We start from the raw sequence: 17,507 nt of genomic DNA on the forward strand, positions 1-17,507 counted from the left end.
GGTGACTCCCCGCGGTGTGAAATGCGGCACCGGCGCGAGAAGAAAGGCATCCCGGCTGGCAGCAGCAACCCTCACTTGAAAGACGATGACCCCGTTTAGGGTTTCAGAACAAATGGAGCGACAGATAGGCTCAAATCAGGCTCTCCGAACCCTCTTCCTGCCCCTGCCGCCCATCTGAGCGAAACCTCTGATCTCTCTCCAATTCCCTGCATAGCGCTGGGGGCCGGGACCGTGAAACCACGCCGGGGGCGGCAGGGCTTTGCAGCCTCCTGCCTGCCCTGCTCGAGGCTTGCTGGGGCCGTGACCGTGGCCCCACAGCACCCTTATGGGACGAGGGCAGCTGGGAGCTCGCCCAGCCCCTGGGAGAGGGGCGAGGGGGGAAATCCGCACCCAGCAGGAAGGGGAAGAGCGAGGGGAGCATGGGCATGGCCTTGGATGAACAGGGTTCTCCTCCCGCAGCCGAATCCGAAGCCGGGGGCTGGCTATTGGAAGCAGGTGTGCCGCCCCGCCACGCGATGGGAGCCATTAAGGAGAAAGCCTCGAAATAAAATTTATGCCTGTCTCTCCTCACCCCTCTCTCCTGAAACACATTACGCCGCGCTCCTGCCCCGCGCGGGGAGACCCTCTCCGTTTGGCCCCCCCTGGGACATCCCGGGGCTGGAGGGGGGGGTGATGGGCATGGAAATGCACCAGGCTGTCCCGGCGGCCCCCAATTCATCTCCCTGGGAGTCCGTCGGGTTGGGAGGATCCCACGGGGGGGATCCCACCACACCTGGGCTGCTGCTCGCCCCCCGGCCGCCCGCTTGGCAGCAGCCCCTCTCTGGGCGGGGGGAGCTGGGGGGGGGGGGCAGCAGCTCCCCCCATCACCACCGCTTACCCCGAGGTTTATTATTACACAAATGTGAATTCCAGAACCGGCATCTGGGGAGCAGCTGCTGGGAGTTAACCCCTTCTGGGCTGCGAGAAGTGGGGCGGGAGCAGGGCCTGAGCATGGCCCTGGGGGGGTCCTGTGCCAGGGGGGCACGCTGGGACCCCCCCCCGTGTGCTGCAGGGTGCCCCAGCAGTGGGAAAAAAGGGCATTGGCTTCGCAGGGACACGAAGTGTGTATGGATGGCGAGCTGGGTTCCTCCCTCTCTTTCTTTTTTTTTTCTCTCTCTCTTTTTTTTTTCTCTCTCTTTCTCTTTTTTTTTCTTTTTTAATAACACGCACTTCTGTTTCCATTCAGAGGTTTTATGGGGATTTGCTCTGCCTCCTAGGCAAGGCCTGAATTTGCAGTTTGCTTTGGGACACAGCTGCAGGGGATGCTGCGCTTGGCTCCCGAGGAGCAGCCCCGAGATAAGGGGTGAGAAGGGGAGGCCGGGCGCTGCCTCGCGGAGAGGGCTCAGCCGCACGCCGTCGCTCTGGCTAGCACATTTCTGCCTGAAGACGGATGTTTGGGTAACACCCTTGCAAAGAAGACAGCTCCTCACAGCTCCTACCGTCCTGCCAGCCTTTATGGCACCTTTGCAAGGCTTTAGGGGCTGCTCAAAAAGACCGACATTTCTGCCACTGTGAGCGCCCTGCTTGCTAAGCTCTCCCCTGTGCCCCCCAGGGTCACCCACTGGCTGACCTGCCGGGGCTGCCCAAGATGTGGAAACCTCTCCTGGCTCCTGGGAGTGGGGCAGCAGGGACGGGACAGCTCCTTGAGTCCCTCAGTCCCTCCTGAACTGCAGGCTCCCGCTGCGGCTCTGCCCACAGACCCCCTCCAAGCTCCCGACACCAAAGTGGAGCTGACAGGGAGACTTGACAGACAAAATAACAGCAGCCAGAGCAATCACTGTCTCCCGAGGAGGTGTTTATAATGCGAGGAACCCCTGAAGGGATCTGAGCAGGAACGGGAACAGAAGCTCTTTTGCCGGGGCTGAGCTCCTGCCTGCGAGCCGGAGCGTGGAGCCCAGCCAGCCCCGCTCTGCCCACACCGCCCGGGGCAGGGGGAGCGGGGCTGGCAGCAGCTCCTGCAGCTCAGCAGTGCCTGCAGCCTGTGCTGCCGTGCCAAAAAAGCCCCTCCTCGCCTGTCAGGCAAGTGCCTCGTCTCTGCGAGCCCAGCTCCGACTCCTGCCCATTCTCCTCATCCTCTTTGTCCCCTTTTCCTACCCCGAAGCTCTCTCTGCCTGTTTTTCCCAGCCTGCAAGACCTTTGGGGCAGGGGACGAGCCTCCCCCAGGCTCCACGCAGCCGCCCTGTGGTGCAGGGGTTCGGCTCGGATGGATCTCAGCATGCGCCTCAGCTCCGGCAGCGGTGCCCGCGCTGGCGTTCCCCGCAACGAGCTCATCCCGCTAGGCAGCAGGGGCAGGATGACAAATTGTTCTGACTAATAGTCTAAACAATGTGGAACAATGGGAGTCAGGGAGCAGCACGTCAAATATGCAGCGCGCAGGGGGGGCTGGGCTATTTTATTTGATTATCAGATGGGTATTCCAGCGCCGGGCTCCATCGGGAGCAGAACAACGCGTGTCCAACTCAATAACATCTCAGGAGGGGCGGTGGGGGCTGCACGAGCTCCTTCCTGGGTGCAGCTGGGCAGCCTAGCCCCGAGCCAACACCTCTCCCTGGTACATGGGGGCTTTCGTGGCACCGTCCCAGGGAGAGGGGCTGCGAGGGGCTGACCCTGTCCCAGGGCTACCCAAAGGGGCCGTGCAGACAGGGCCCACAGAGGATGTGTTTGAGCACACAGGGCAGGCTTGCTGTCATCTCTCCGAAATTCCTTTGCATTCGGAGGCATTCTGAAAGTCAAAAGCTGTTAGTTTCCCCAGGATGCCCAGGGAGGAATATCGACTGGGTTTGCTCTGATGATATTTCTCTGCACAGCTGTTCGTGCCATCAGCAGCGGGGTTTCTCTTTAAAAAGAAGATATTTTATCCATTAAAAAGAAATCTGTAAGTGATGGATATGTATTCAGCCTAAGCCTGAGTGATGAAATCCTCTCGGAGGTGCAAGGATCCATCTCTCTGCCTGTCCTGACCCCTGCCAGCTCTCGCGGAGGCTGCGCGGCTCTCGGAGAGCCTTGGGGCTGGCAGCAATGTGCAGGGCTCAGGCCAGGAAGTTTTCTCTCCCGAGGCTCCTTTCACTTCCCGTGTCGGAGCAGGGCAGGAATGCTGTGAGAACAACCTCTCAGGAGCTGTTTGGAGACTCGTGCTTCCAGCTGGAGGAGAAAGCGTCGGGTCAGCAGAAGGGGAGGTGGAAGAGCTGCTGGCGGGGAGGAGCGAGCACTGCTCTCTGCCCTCTGCGAGGGGCCCCGCTCCCCCTTGCCCACCCGGAGCAGAGAGCTGCTCGGGCTGTCACCGTGCTGTGTTCCCCTGGATGTGTCCTGGACCCTGGAAATCTGCTGTTCCCGATGTCCTGGGGGCACACGGGCAGCAGGGTGCCTGGGCTGCCTGCCCCAGAGCCGGAGCAGGGCAGGGGGGGTCTGCTCCCAGCACACACCCCCGGGGGTGCAGGAGGTCTGATGCCATGCACAGGCACGGGGGCTTCTTGACTCCCACCACTTCTGCCTCAGAGCCTCACGGAGACCATCTGTGGGATCTAACACCTTCCTCCCCCCACCCCAAAGGGTGCTATTTTATTCCCATCGCCGTAACTTGGCCTTTAAAAGTCTGCTGCTTCGTTCGGGGGATAAATGCAAGTGACCTGAACCTCGCACGTCCCATTGGCACGCAACGCCTCCTTTCTTGTTTTACACTCCTCGAGTTTTCATTTATTTTTGAGCTAGGTCATTGATGTTGTATGGAAGGATGTGCCCTGGAGCTGGCAGGAGCACCAGCTGTGCTCGGCATGCCCTGCTGTTTGCAGTTGTGCCAGAACCGATGGTGACAGTGGCAACAGAAGAGGCTCGGTTTGACCACCACCCCCTCTTGTTTCCACCTCCTAAGAGGCAAAAAGGAAATGCCACGGCTCCTGCCGTTCCTCCTCCCTGGGATGGACTCACCTGGTCGGTAGGAACGCCAGGTAGGGTGGTGGGGAAATACCCAACACCTTCCCCCGTCGCTTACAGCCCCTCCTGCACACACAGCAGGACCTTCACCTCCTGTCTCGCAGGTGTCTGCATGGCTGGGGCAAGGGGAGGAGAAGGCACAGACAAAGGGGGCATGGGAGAAGCAGGAGGAGAGCAGAGAGCCAAATCACAGGGGCAGGAGGGGGATTTTTTTCCCAATTTCTCCACTGAAATTGGGAAGGAGGGCTCAGAGTTCGTCCCTGTCTGCGCCTGATGCAAATCTGCTCGCTGGAGATGTTGGGAGAGCAGAGCATTGTTCCCGATATCACAGGTTTGTGTCGCACACAGGAAGATCCCAGGCACGGGGTGATAATAAACAAATAGGAGGAAAAAAGCCACAAACAAAAGGTCGCAAACATCGGCAGCGTTGGAAAGGGAGCGCTCCCCTCGGAGGCAGGCAGGCAGCGTGGCAGAGCCAAAACGCTTTAAAAACCTCCCTTTTATATGGCATTTGTTCTTCAAAGACATAAGGGCTTGTAAAAAAGCTCTGCCATTTACCTCTGCCTCTGACATGTTAATGGTTGTATTTTTGAGTCATTAAAAATTGAAATGTGTAACACTTTCAGCGGCTGCCAAACCTCTCCACAGCCCAGCTCTCCCCCTTCTGCTCTCCTCCACCAGCCGCCTCTCCCTCTGTTTTCCCCATGTGCTCTCTCCTCTCCTCTCCTCTCCTCTCTCTCTCCCGTCTCTTCCTCCTTCCCCTCCCTGCCTCCTCCTCTTCCTCTGCCCCCCGCCCTGCCTCCCCCTGCCGCTTGCCCCTGGCCCCCTCCCCATCGCTGCTCTGCTGGAGCTCCCCGGCACAGGAAGCCCTTGATAATCTGCTGCTTTAATATTCGCACCTTGCCGCTCCCCTGTTCAGCGGGACTTGGAGAATTCGAAAACGTATTTATCTAGGTACACTGGAGAGCAAGAGAAACAAAGAAACCAGCAGGGCTTTTCTAACGAGGAATGACTAATATGGCCCAGGAGGGCCTGTCTTCTTCCAAGCACTCAATTTTCCCCGGGTTTCGCATCCAAAGATAACATTGGCAATGCCAGTGGCAACGCTGGGGCACCTGCCAGCCCGCAGCTACTGTGGGTACTGTGCTCCCCGCGGGGGCTGCCGGCAGCTGCAGCGAGCCGCTGTTTGTTTTACCTGCTCTGTCTGATGTGACACAACCTGCCGCAGCCCGAGCCATCGCTGCACAGCCCGCAGGAGCAAGGGCTTGGAGAAGCCACCGTTTGGCCGCTGGTGGCCCTGCCCGAGGCTCTGGCACCGCTGAGAATTTCAGGTCCCGAAGCACAGCCTCGGAGCAGCTTCTGACAGCGCGAGGACCACAAAGGAAACGCTTTGGGGTTTTCTCAGGACTGCCCATGACAAAAGCCTTCGTGGTCCTCGGCGTGGCCTCTGTAAGTACCCGCAGCAACCACCACGTGCTGCCCCGGCTGGGTCTGCAGCCTCGGAGGACATCCTTTGGCTGGGATCTCAGCAGGCTCCCAGCGTGGTGGGCACGGTGACCCCCATCTGGACGGGCTAAATGCCTGCTCGCCCCTGGGCTCTTGCTGGAGCCAGGCTCTCTCCCTGCCCCATTTTCCAGCACCCATCTTGCATTGAATGCATTTGAAAAGGTCTGAAGACATCACGCTTTGCCAATTAATTTGGGATTTTTATTGAAAACGAGGAGCTGGGATGAGATTTACTGACTTGAGGTGGGTACAAGGCATCGGTGGATTTCTTTTTCCCCAACAGAGCAGCAAATGTGGTTTAGTGGGCACAGGCAGGAGAGCTGGGTCTAAGAGTTTTGCTTGTGTAGTCTAGAAAAATACAGAGGCTAAGAGGTTTGTACGCTGGGGAGGAAACACCCGGGAATGTAAGGAACTCTTTAAGCAAGAGGACACCGTCAGCATAAAGCTAAATTGGTAGAAACCTGTCACGAGTAAATGTCAGCTAAAAATTAAAGGTTTCTCCTAATCATCAGTTGAGGGAGTTTATAAAATAGCTTTCCAAAGGGGTAATTGAGGGGAGAAATGTAACGAGTTCAAGATGGGAGCCTGACACTTTTCTGAATTTCACTTCGGGATGGAGCTGGATTTGACAGCCCAGCCCCCCGACTAGGTCCCTCTCCAGCCTGCGACCCTCTGCACGTGTGGATGGGGGCTCGGTCCTGTCCTGCAGCCTGCCGCGGTCCCAGGCCCTCCCTGCTGGCCAATCCCTTCCCTGCTGCTCCTCTCCAGCGCACACGGATGCTCTTGCACACAGATGTTCATGCACACGGATGCTCGTGCACACGTGGATGCTTGCACCCATGCACACTTGCACCCACAGACACTGTCACCCCCCACGGCAGACCCTCCTCCTCCTCCCTGCCCCATGGCACAGCAACCACGTGCAGCCCATGCACACCCCCCCACCCCCCGACTCACCTGTCCCCAGCACAGAAGCTTCTCTGCTGGTTAATAAGCTGTGGCATGCCAGACATTGAAAGAATGAAAATTGGCCAATTTTTTAATATTTTAAATCCCATCACATGTGCTTTACAGGTCCGAGCAAAGCGCTTTCTGACGCCTTAGCAAGGAAATGGGAACTATCACTGGGTGTAATCTACCTGAGCTGGATTGCCCCCTGATCCCTGGTGGCTGCAGCTGTGACACCGGGGGTGCTGCCACTGAGCTGGCCGGTGTCCTCCCTGGCAGGAGGGAAGGAAGGGCTGGGAAGGGGTCCCAGAGCCCAGGAGCCCCTGACCTGGTGCGTAGGGCAGAAATGGGGCTGGCCAGGGGTTGTGGGGGCTGGCCAGGGGTTGCTGGAGCTGCCCGGGGTGCAGTGATGTGCAGGCTGTGAGTGCAGCCTGCTTGTATTTGGGTCACCAGAGAAAGCGGTTCCTTCCTGGAGGACTCCTACAATGGGGTGCAAAAAGCACTGGAGAGAGGGAAAGGAGGAGCAGGGGTAGAACAGCAGATGTCTCTGGCCAGCCCTTTTTTTACCGTGTTTTACTCATCCTTCCCCTTCGCTGCTGTTTGCCCCCAGCTCGTTCCCCGTGGAAGGGCTGGGATGCAGGCAGGTGATGCGCAGAAGCAGGAGCGATGCCAGGTGAAACGCAGGAGCCGGGGCACTGCTCCCTCCTCCTGCCCCATCCCAGGAAGGGCTGAGCGAGACAGGCTTCTGTATGGGCTCCTTTTTTTGTTTTAAATCAGGGAAAGGTACTTTTTCTTCTCCCTCTTATTCCACCCTGAGTGTTGTGCTTTACCACTGACAAAGGAGCAGGAATTCCACGCATTTCTTTGGCTGTTTAGCAGAGCTGCTGCCCTACTCTCCCCTGTCAGACACTAATCTCTCCTAATATTTAACAGTCCCAGTAGGCAGCAGGATTTATCCTCTGGCCTTTCTACCTGTCATTTCATCCCTTCTCACTAAGGAGCCCTTTGATTCCCTTCCGAAAAGAGGTGCCAGGGCCAGCGTGATGGATCGGCTCACGCTGGCAGTTAGAGAACCAGCTCCATTTTTCTCTGTTCCAGCTGTCGGGTATTTATCTGGGGCAGCTCGGCACAGCTGGGGAAGGCCCTTGTGCCTCCTTGCAGGGAGCCAGGCGGATGGGCAGGCTCGCTGAGCAGGAAGGTGCCGTGGGTGTTAATGCTCCAGCTCCTACAGCCCTAACCGCAGGCTCGGCGGTTTTAGCTCCCGGGTTGATCTGGATCTAATAGGATCATCCATTCCAGGAGCAGCTCCCCTCCCACCACCTCCAGCAGCCCTCATCCCATCGCTCTGCCCCTGCATCCCGCCCCTCAGCATCCCAGACAGCATCTCCCCAGAGAAAGAGCCCAGAGGATTGGTACCCTCAGAGGGGAGGAGGCTGGTGCTGGGACCTGCACGTAACCCAGCACAGCCCCAGCACCTTTTCCTGCTTCCCATGGTGGGGCTGAGCATTTCTGGGGCCCCCGCCACGCAGCGAGGAGCCCTCTGGGTGCCCTTCCCTTGGTGCAGGGGCTGGAAGTGGTCAGGGGGCTGGAAGGGTCGCCCCCTCCCACCGCCTCCCCGCTCCTTTTCTCACTTTGCTGCTTTCTCTCCTGCCTAAATAGTGGCAACCCCGTCGCTCTGCAGGGCACCATTAAAAGACAGATGATACTGCCAGAGCACAGCTGTCCGAGGCCATGGAAAACACGCTCCGTATAATCTTTCTGAAGGGGCATGTGTTTAACATTGACCTGGTTACTCAGCCCGCAGCCGGGCCTCTCCCATATGCACATGCCATTTCAGACAGGAACAGCGGGGCTAAATTGGGCAGCCGGAGTGCTGACTCGGCTACCTTGCAGGCCGGTCCCTGCCTCCTGCCGCCTCCGTCCGTGCTGGAGCAGGAGGAGGAGCAGCAGCCAGATAAATCCTGCTCACTGGCAATCTCCTGGTACGGCGCGAGGAGCAGTCGGACAATAATTGCTATTAATAATTGCAATAATCTCCAGGTGCTAAAACTGTACGAGACTTTCCGGGTTGGAAGGGGAGCTGGAAGGACCCTGAGGGTCTCCCTTCTGCGGGGGGAGCCCGGCTCCTGCTGGGATGCTCCTGCGATGCTCTTCGCCCCACAGACCCCATGCAGGGCAGGGGAAAGCTGACCCACAGCGCTTGTCCTTGTGCCCTCCCTGGCCCCTGCAGCTCTGCTCCCCAGCTCACCCGCCGAAGGTTCCTGCAGGTGGGTGGGGGGCTTAAGGAAAAGAAAATCCACAAAAGCAGAGGCAGCAACACGTCTGCACTGCCAGGCTGGCTCTTTTTCTCCTGCACTCTGCCGTGATGCATTTCTCCCTGCCCGGGTGCCAGCCTGTCACAGAGACCTGGGTGCCACCTGCTGCAGGGCAGCAAGTGTGTCATTTCCCATTAATGCCACTTCCCTCAAGTGCTCATCTCTCTCTGCTTTATTTATCCCCTAGCCAGAAGGGGACTTTTCTTCCAATCTTCTCTGCAAATGCAAATAAACCAAGGAGAAAGACACGAGCAGGACCTGTCCCCCTGGCCGCCCACACAAACATCTGATCGCAACCCCCAGTGCAGCCCAGCGCAGCCCTGAGCTGGGCACCCCAATGTGGTTCTCCAGGGGTGACAAAAAATAAAAAATGAGTGGCAGAGGCAGGGACAAGTCCTCTGCTCCCAGTCTGCTTCCTGCAGGAGGGGGATGCTGTGTGCACACCCCACATATCGAGGGTTTCTGTTTGTTCCCCATGAGGGACCCGGGCAGGTGCAGGCAGGACAGACGTCCCCATCACTCCCCTTCTCCCCAGCTGCACATCTCTGTCCTCTCCAACGCAGCCACCACCGGTGCCTGTATTTTGGTCACAGCTCGGTGTGATGGGAACATAGCCACGGGGAAAAACATTTGCAATTTAAGCATCTGTCTGCAGCTATTTCACTACGCTGCCCAGGGGCTGGGGAGGACGGTGCCCGTGCTGCAGCACGCGGCCGCCAGGAAGCATTTGGACACAGCCGGGGCTGCCGGGAGGAGGTGAATAATCATTACTTTTGTCCAAAGCCCAGCGCCGTGGCTGCTGCCGTTGCACGCCGATCAGATGGAAATCCGCGTGCAGACAGCTGGCGAGCCACACCACACACGCTCCGGCCGCCGTGGGCTTAGCAGCCTGAGAGGGCCCCTTCGAAAAAGTCATTAGCGAGGCTTTCAGGGAAGGAGCGTGCACCGCAGTGTCAAGGCACCGAGCTTGTTTAAACAGAGCCAGCGCGAAAGGAAAAGCTCCCCGGGGGCCCCGTGGGAAGGTTTCCGGGAAGCCGAGGGAGGTGCCTCTGCTCCAAGCCCCCGCTGCCTGCCCGGCGCTGCCGTCCCGACCTGCTGCAGGCGGAGAGAGCTGCACAGGAGGCAGCTGCTGCTCCTCAGCCCAGCCCCACCACCTTTCCCAGCAAAGGACACGCTGCTGTCATTGCCCAAGGGCTGGGGCTGTGGTTTGGGTGGGCATCGCTCAAACCCAACACTCTGAAATTTTCCCCAAGCAGACCTGGTGTGAATACAGCCTTGTGAGCTGAAGCCCACCATTATTGGATCCATGTTTTCCACTAAAACTACCCCCCTGGCCCAAGGAATAGGGCAATTCCTATGCACAGCTTGTGAAACCGTGGTGCATCGCCGGAGGGTGTCCTGCTGGGACTGCCAGGGTGCCCCAGGACATTTTGGGGGCTGGTGGATGACAGCGAGGCCACCGTGCCAAACACAGGTCTGGGGCTCTGCGGTGATGGTGACTGGGTCCGACCCCAGCCCTGCACCTCAGTTTCCCCATCTGAAAATTAGGGATAAATGAGATCCTGAAAAGGTAGTGATTGGAATTAATTACTGTTTGCAAAGTGCTTTGAGGTCCTTGGGTGGAAAGCACCAGCAGGGCGTAATGGTAATGGCACGGTGCAATTGGCCCGGAGGGCTTTGGTGCGTTGGACAGGAAGGGATTACTGACTGGAGTTAGCAACAGACCCACGCCTGCACGTGAGGGCTCATTACACAGTTACACATCCTCACAGTGATTGCCTGGAACACGTTTTGTCTGCCGCAGCTTCCACCTGCCGTGGCCGTGCCACCGCCAGTGCCCTGGGCAGGGGCTTCCTCCCCCTGTGCCCCACGCACGCAGCCCTGCAGCACCTCCTGGGGGGGCCGTGGCAGGAGGTGAGGACCCACCAGGAGACCCCCAGATCTCCTCGCCCAGCTTCCATCGGACCCACCCCTGCAGAGCTGCATCCCTCTCACCACCCGCTCCTGCCCCATCCCCTTCACCAGGCTTCCCTGCCTGCTGCCCCTGCCCTCCCCTGCCGCTGCCCGAGCCGTGATGGATGCGATTAATATATGCTTGGAGAGCAGTCGATCCTTCCGTGCTTGCTTTCAGCCTCTGATCATTAATGCCTCCATATGGGCACCATTTCTCCTTGTCACGCCGCAGCTGTATCTGGAGGCAGAGGGAAGCAAGCCCGCTTCCCAGCGGCCAGACGCCGAAGAGGCACGGCCCCGAAGGTTTCCCCACCTTTGGGAAAGGTCAGAATATAAAGAGCTGTTGCCAGGAGGTCCTCGGGTGCAGAGCAGGAATGGAGATCGCTGCTCGGCTGCTGCTGGGTCTGCCGGGGAGGGTTTTTGTAGCCTTCTTCTGCCTGGTTCTGAACTCTCGCCACTCGGCTCTCTTCCCCGCCATCGCCCTCCTGCTCCCTCCCTCCCACTCATTTCATTTTTTTGAAGGGCCTCAATTTCTTTTCAGCTTTATTCCTCATTAAAAATAAATACCGTTGCTATAATTTACAGTGAGTTTAATTAGAAATGAGTTACGTGATCTAAGCGTTAGGATTTAATTGCTCGTTCCTAAAACAATTTTCTCATCTGAAATGTCCCCAGTTAATGATCATTCATTAAGCGGGACTGGAGTCCCTGAAGTGGCGCTGGAAGGGCTGCGGATCACCGCCGATCGCCCCCAGCCTGGCACCAGGGCACGGGGGTCCCGGCGGTCAGCCCTTGCCCCGAGGGGCTTGGCAGAGACGAAGCCCCCACCCTGTGTGCTGTGAGGGCTGTGGCGAGCAGCTCCCACCACAGATTTTGTGATGGCAGGGGGGCAGGAGATGCTTTTCACGAGGAATGTTGATTAATCAAAATGGAAACTTTTACGGGAAGCATGCAGCGATGTCAACCAAGCTGTTTTGTGCTTTACTTGCTCATTTTTATTCCAAAAATGTCTAATCAAAACCACATCTGGAGGCAGAAACCCTTTGCTTGCCCCCAGCCTGTGCCTGGGCAGCAGGGCTCTGGTGGAGCTGGGTGGGCACCGGCCTGGGTACCCCTGTGGGGCTGCAGCTGGTGGGCACGGGGCAGCAGGGATGGGAAAGGACAGCACAGGACAGGATGGGACAGGACGGGATGGGAGCTCTCTCTCCTGCTTCTCAGTTTTGACCAGAAGTTCCTGAAAAGAGTTAAACTGAAACTAGCACATTCCTGCAAAGAGACTTTGTTTTGACACATCAGCATTTTTTCCATAAAAAAAAAATAAAAATAAAAACAACAAAGCCAACCCTAACCCTCTCCGCTTGGTTGCAAAAGTCCAGCCCCGCTTCTGCTCTGGGCTTTTGGGGGTAGCAAGAGGCAGCGAGAGCTTGGCCACGGGGATGGATCCTGCAGGGATGGATCCTGCAGTGCAGGGCAGGACCCCCACAGACCACCCAAGCCTCAGCCCTGGGGGAGGCAGCAGCCCATGCTGCACACAGCCAGCAGACCATGTGGGCACCTTCCTCTCCCCATGGTTGCACTGGAAGCAGCCTCGTTGTTTTCCTATTCACACCTCCCTGGGACTGCTCCGTGCAGCTCTGCTCTGTCTCTCTTCTTCCTCTCCCCAGCCCCCTCTTTCTGCCTGCATTCCTGGAGCAAGAGCTTTCGTTCCCCGTTCCCTGTCCCAGGGCTTTATTTACATACACATATTTATCTACCCGCAAAGCAAGGAAACCTGAGCAACGACTTTGGAAGAGGCAGATGATAAGTAACAGCTCCTTCCTCCCGGCTGGGACCCCCAGCCCGTGGGAGCCCCACGGAGAGGGGTGGCACCCCCCGGACACACATGGCACCCCACGGGAGGACATGGCCACCTGGTAGCTCGTAATCAGCCACCAATGCTTCCCCGGGTGCCGAACATACCAAGGCAGGCATCTCTTCCCAAGGAAGTATAAGACGGGGAAGAGCAGGATTTGAGGAGAGAGACGTGAGCATGAGTCAGCCCCGGGTAACCTTGAACGCATTAACAGATGGCTGGGACCCAACGAACAACGTTTGCAAAAGCACCACCGTTCAATCAACAAACCTTGTTTTCTGCGGAAAAAAAAAAAGAAAAAAAAAAAAAAAAAAAGAATGTTAAAAGGAAGCCGCAAGGCCGGGGCGGAGGGGTGTCTGATTGCAGAGCAGGGGCGGCCGCTTCCAGCATCTGTCAGTGCACGGCTTTCAGGAATGTATATATATAAATAAATGCAATGAAAAGGTCCCCAGTTCCAGTGAAAGGAAATGATTTCCTTCTCAAGTGATTATGGGCACCATTATGCAAATAGTAGCCAGGCCAACAAAGCGGCCTCATACGGAAAGGGAAATAGAGCCAGCAAAAGCAGCTCTGGGATCTCCAGGCAGGGGAGAGCAAGATATTACCCATGTAATAACACCGCCGGCGAGTGGTGTGGTGCTGTCCACACGAGGGGTGGGAGCCATGAAAGAAGCTATCAAGGCACTTGTGATGTGTGAGAGTGGTTTTCTTGACAGCGGTGGGAAAAAGAAGAAAGGAAATTAAAGAGGGGAAAAGGGGGAATAAGAAGAAAGAGGAAAGGAAAGGAAAATGGAAAAGAGGAGAAAAAGGAAATAAAAAGGAAAAGGGGAAATGAAGGGAAAGGGGAAAAAAAGGAAAATGAAAGGAAAAAGGGAAAAGGAAAAAAGGAAAAGAAAAAAAGGAAAAGGGAAATGGAAAGGGAAAAAAGGAAAAGACTGGTGCCTGAGCACAAGCACCAGGCCCCAGTTTCTCTCTGCTCGCCCAGCCCCGTGCTCACCGGTGGTTTCCCAGCAAGGACAGGAGAAGCCCAGACCTGCACCGTGCAAGCCCAAAGCTGGGTTTGGGGCTGTGCTGCCCAGGCTGGCCCGGCACAGCCGCTCGGCGCTTCCCAGCTCAGCACTGCCACAGTGGCAGGAGCTGCCCCCGCCCCGCGGAGCTGGGCTGTATCCCTTTCTTGTCTCCTTTGCAAGCATTTAGCGGTAGCAGATAAATAAACCGACATCAATCATCTGTGCATAGCAGCACGATCACCTTACGGGACTCATTTCCTCTCAAAATACACAAGTTTAAATTCTATTTAGCTTTCCTTAAATTTTAATGTCTACTTTTGACATAAATATTTTAGCAGTCGGGGAGGGAAAAAGTGGAAACGGGTTAGAGGAGATACCCGGAGCTTCCCCTCGGGCTGCAGAGCGCGAGAAGCCACCTCTGCTCTCCATGAAGGGCAGATACCCGGGCTGTGGCCGGCCCCGCAGCCCCTCCTGGAGCTGGGGCTGGTGTGCAGCCCCCCACCAGTGTTTGGGTGCTGCATCAGCTGCAGGGCACCGTGGGGAAGTGATTGGGGAGCAGGGAAGGTGCCTAAGGCACGGCACTGCTTAGGGAGCGAGGACTGACCAAGGGCACGATGAGTATTTCCAAACCCAGCCATGGACCTGCAGGATGCCACCAGCTGCTCTGAGCCCAGTTAGCACCCATCAGTGGGGGGTGGCAGGCGCTGCAGGTGGTCCTGGGGAGGGGGTGCTGCTGAGAGCCCCCCACCATACCCCAAGGGCTGCCGGTGCTGGGGCCAGCACCCCGGTGCTGCTGCGCTCTGCCTGGCCGGGTGCTCCATCTCTGTCAGCTCTGTCGGAGCTGATACGTGCTGGCTTGCCTTCAGCATTAAGCAAATCAGTTTGGCTCGTTATTTCTGCAAGACCTTTAAAACAGAACGACCTCTGACTGCAAAAAGTCAGCCAAAGGGTGAGCTCCTTGCCAGGCACGGCAGGGTTAGGGAGGCTCTGCCTGCACGCAGCCGCCAGCGAGGTGGGCAGCAGCACTCTGCCCATGGCCAGCAGCCCCTCTGTGCCACAGGGATGTGCTCTGAACAGTGGCATCTGCAAACAAGCCTACGTGTGAGCTGCAACGCCTCTGCCACAGGCCTGCGCCTCCCCTGCCCTGTTTATGCGGAGCTCTGTAAACTCATCCCAGAGATTCCCGGGGTGCAGTCAGATGGCTTCTGTAGGTCATCAGCAGTTTGTTTCCTCGTGGAAATTTACATTCCCTGAAAGAAAACGTATGGATAGGAAGAGGAAAATGCCCCCAACCTCCTTCCCTCTTCCCCTCATGGAGACGGGGCGCTTTGCTGTTTTGGAGATGGCGCTGTTTGGCTCAGGGGCGCAGGCTGCAGCATCACCGGTGGCAATTTTGGGCAGGATCCGGTGGTGTCTGGAGCTGGGGACTGCTTCATGGCTTAGGGCTTGCTCCCTGGGGCCCCAAACCCAGCCCAGCAGATGCATGAGGGAGAGGAGCAGCTCCAGCAGCCCCCGCTGCAGGCAGCAGCACCCCACGGCACGACAAGGCTTGCCTTGGGACTGCCGTGTGCGCACAGCCCGGGCTCTCCATCACGCGGTACCACATGTGGTTATCTACGGGGGAAAACAGGTGCAGCGTGCTATCGAACCCATATGGTAACCGTTTAGCCTCACTTTGCTGCAGGATGAATTATGGCAGAAGGAGAAAGGCAGAGAGTCAGACCCAGCCAGGGCTGCCGGTTTGGAGATTCTGAAAATCAACCGGTTCTGGCCCCAAAACTGGTCACACCCTGGCCTGCTCCTGCTGTTCCAGGGACGTTACCTCCCCTAGCCCTGAGGAACGCCAACCTTGTCCTCCTACAGACACCATGAGGGCACAGCACAGCCCCTGCTGGGCGCAGGACCTGGGGGGCAGCAGGCAGGCAGGTTGGGAAGAGGTAGGCTCCATGGGGGCAGCAGGGGGGGCTCTGCTTTGGCTCCCCCTTCCCACCTCTGGAGCACAGCCCCTGCTTGCTGCGATCTCCCCCGGTCCTGCTACTGTGCATTTGCTGGCTGGGGAAACGACCGCCTGAAAGAGAAGCACTGTGGTTTACCTGGGAGAGGGAGATCAATCCTGCAGCTTGCGGAGACCTCCAGCTGGAGGCCATCAATCCCTCTGTCAGAAGGAACTCCTGCTTGTGCTGCTGGAGTGAGCGATGGACTGACCAGTCCCTGTGTTGGTCATGGTGCATAAATAAAGCACTCTGTCAGCCACGCTGAAGGAGCTGATGGGCAGCGCCAGGCTTGACAGGCCAGGACAGATTATCCCTCCGAGCTATTAGCAAATTTAGGGATGGGGCTCGTCTCGGCACGGCCCCTCACGCCGGGCACCAATGTAATAACAAACGTTGTCCATCACCAGCAAACCATCTTGACCTCTCCCGAAGAGCCACCAGGATCCTGTTGTTCACGTATTCCTCCACGTTATTAGTTCCAGCCTGGTCTGGGTCTTTTTAACCCTTGGCCTCATGGGCTTACCTTCATCTCAGAGGAGTTTATGGAATGAGATACATGCCCTTGCCCTTTCCAGCCCGGAGAAAGCTCCTCATGACATGACAGAAATCCAAGAAATCAACAACTCCGGAGGTTTGTAATAAGTCTGAATCCTTCCTAAACCCAGACACTCAGCACGAAGAGGGGTCAGTGAACCCCGAGCTCCTTCCCCTCTGCCTCCTGCCATCAGTCTCTGGGTGGATGATATGAAGCAGATGAGGCTCTCCTGGGACACCCAGCTGCTCTGAAGGTATTTCCATGGCTTGTGTCTCTGAAGCATGTGCTGGAGGCCGGGGAGCATCTCAGGGGTGTGCCCTGGGGAGGGGAAATTGCAAGGGTCACCTACATGCACACATGTGTGCAGGCATGTTTGTGTCCTGGCACACACCTGTGTCTGTGCAGGAAGGGTCCAAGCTCCTTCTGCCCCTCTTGGAAGACCCTCGGAGTCAGCAACCACCCCCTGCAGGAGGAAAAGGCACGGAAAAAGTGTTTAATCCTGCTGGGGACCCAGCGCAGCGGGCCTGGCTGCACGAGAGGGGCCCTGGGAGCGGGAGGGAGCCGGAGCAGCAGATGCATCCATCTTCCCTCCTTCCAGCCTGCAGGTAAAATAAACACAGCTTCAAAAACACCCGTGCAACACCACTTTACTTGCTTCTGCAAATCCCGGCTCTGACACTCTCCCTTTCTCTGTCACACACGCTTCCTCCCTGTCCTCCCCGATTTGGCCTCACATCTCTCACTCCTTCGCCTCTCCCGTGGAGCAGCCGGGGTGTGCAGGGGCTGGTGAGGACGGAAACGCCGTGGAGCTGCCCGGGGAGCGGGCTGCCAAGCCCCATAAATAAAAGAACCCTGTTTGCTTTCTCCTTGTCCAGCCCTGTGCAAATATTTACTGCCCCCATGACCCGCGGAGGCAGCAGCGGCCGGGGATGGGGACGGGAAGCGGCGGCTCTGCACGGGGCTGCTGCTGCGGGAAGCATCTGCCCTGCTCCGGGGACTGGCAGCCTTTGTACTGCTCCAGCAATTAGCAGAGCGTCTGCAAACCTTGCCAGCTGCTTGAGGACCTCATCCTGAGTTCGTCAGGTTCTTTCTTAATGGCCTTATGGTGTGCTTTCCCAGGGCCAGAGGCAGAGGTGCGGGGTGGGGAGGTGAGCAGCAGCACGCATCCTGCTCGTCCTCTCCCCAGGCTTTGCCGAGGTTTTACGAGCAGCACATGCAGCACTTAGGGCTGGGAAACCGGGGGCCTGGGGAGCTAGTAAAGCGTGTGTTAGCTCTCCAGGCAGCCAAAACGTGGTACCTGTGAATGATTCACATCCCTCGTGCTGCAGGGTGAGAAAAGTCTGTCAAAAGCAGAATAATGGCTCACAGGAGGAGATGCCCGCTGAATTGTCGGTCCGGGAGGCTCTCGGTTTCACCCAGGGCTCT

This window comes from Anas acuta, chromosome 13 (assembly GCF_963932015.1).
Source record: "Anas acuta chromosome 13, bAnaAcu1.1, whole genome shotgun sequence".
Taxonomy (NCBI): Eukaryota; Metazoa; Chordata; class Aves; order Anseriformes; family Anatidae; genus Anas; species Anas acuta.